This window comes from Melitaea cinxia, chromosome 27 (assembly GCF_905220565.1).
Source record: "Melitaea cinxia chromosome 27, ilMelCinx1.1, whole genome shotgun sequence".
Lineage (NCBI taxonomy): Eukaryota > Metazoa > Arthropoda > Insecta > Lepidoptera > Nymphalidae > Melitaea > Melitaea cinxia.
The window spans coordinates 11042919-11044662 of record NC_059420.1 but is presented as its reverse complement, the minus strand read 5'-3'; the positions used below and the strand labels follow the sequence as shown (position 1 = coordinate 11044662).

Here is a 1744-nt window from a genome sequence, read left to right as displayed (position 1 = left end):
AGCCTGATGTAAAATATAATTAAGTTTGGTAAGGCATACTGAATCAGAACCCGGGCCGGTCCAGATCAGGATAGCCTGATGTAAAATATAGTCAAGTATGGTAAGGCATACTGGATCAGGACCCGGTCCGGTCCAGATCAGGATAGCTTGCAAGAAATTACGCGAGCCTGAATCGCGCTATCAATGTTTTAGAGTACACTTAGTGCACGTGTATACAGTTATCAGAAAGGTCTAACAGGGAGTCCATCTCTACACAGTGGAGCAGTCGTAAGTAGAAGGAAGTAGTTAATTAGTAGTTAATTATTAGAAGTTAATAAGTAAAATTTAATTAATAATAATAATATAAAAATAAATAAAAATAATTGATATTTAAAGTAAAAACATAAATAAATAATACATTTAAAGGCGAGGGGTCGCCATTATCAGGATCAGCCATGTTAACGTGGGCGTATATACAGAGAACAAAGTTCAAGTTCGATCTTTAATCACTTTAATACACAAAATAATTAGAGTTATGGTTTAATTTAAAATCAGTTCACTATAATTTAAATTATCACTTTCACTATAACAATCAGTAACAATTAACAATAGATATCAAAAGATTACGCGGAACAAAAGCGATTCGTCGACTCGGTACGTGGTGCGCTTGCGATGCGGTAACAAAAAGTAAAGTTGCCAACATGGCCGCGCTAACCAACGCTACGACGCTCCGCCAGACGACAGCACTGCAGCTTGTCAATCTAGTTCCGGCGTAATAAAACATATGACGTTTCGAATGCGCCGTCACGGCCGGACTGACTTGCGACCGTCCCCGGGCGATTCTAATTGCGGTCCTGTAACAAACGAACAAGCATCAGTCGTCCACACTACCACACCGCTCGTCCACCTTGACGTATGGCCCGGATGACACTGTCCTTTCGACCAACGCAAACCAACAGTATGGCCCGGACTGATGTATCCCTTCAACCAACCGCGCACGGTATGGCCCGGATGACATTGTCCTTACGACCAACGCAAACCAACAGTATGGCCCGGACTGATGTATCCCTTCAACCAACCGCGCACGGTATGGCCCGGATGACATTGTCCTTACAACCACCAACTCAATTGCATTTTGAAGACAAGGCATTCTCACCTACTAATCGGCTCTGTCTATTTCAGCATGAATTTCTACATCATGTTGGAAATCTTCTTGATGATCATTGGTAACAGAAAGCGTATCTGAATTAGTGTCAGATCCAGCAGTCATTGTGTCAGATCCAGCGGTCATAGTATCAGATCCAGCGGTCATAGTATCAGATCCAGCGGTCATGGTGTCAGTTTCGGAAGTCATACTATTCAGCCTGTCGAGGCGGTTAATGTCGAGTTCTACGTCATCTGGCGCCGTCTCGGCCTCCGCTTCATTGATTAAATTGTTGCTTATTTCAAGCAATCCTTCATGACCCGGGGGTACTGAACGCAAGTTCTCATGTGCATATTTATAAGTATGATGAGAATTACTAAGGCTTCTAAGTTCATATCGATCGTGCTCTAATACCGCGGTAATGATAAAGGGACCTCTAAACTTTTTATCTAATTTAGTTTGATTCCGTTCACTGTTTTTAATAAAGACAAAATCCCCCTTTGAGAATGGCTTAATAACAGCGCGACCCCTATTAAAGCGTTCAACTTCTGATGCAGCTGCTTTTCTTATATTTGCCGAAGCATCTTCCCTCACAGAATCTAGATCTAATCGGCTTCGATT

The 1744-nt window shown here is 42.2% G+C and overlaps 1 long non-coding RNA gene across 1 annotated transcript; it reads right to left on the bottom strand.

Moving 5' to 3' along the window:
* Nucleotides 1-467: 467 nt before the first annotated feature.
* LOC123667049 lies at nt 468-1472 on the bottom strand. The gene is made up of 2 exons (XR_006745364.1): nt 1136-1472; nt 468-833 (listed from the first exon to the last, which is right to left on the bottom strand). It is a non-coding gene; the product is annotated as an uncharacterized LOC123667049 (long non-coding RNA).
* Between the last annotated feature and the right edge of the window lie 272 nt (nt 1473-1744).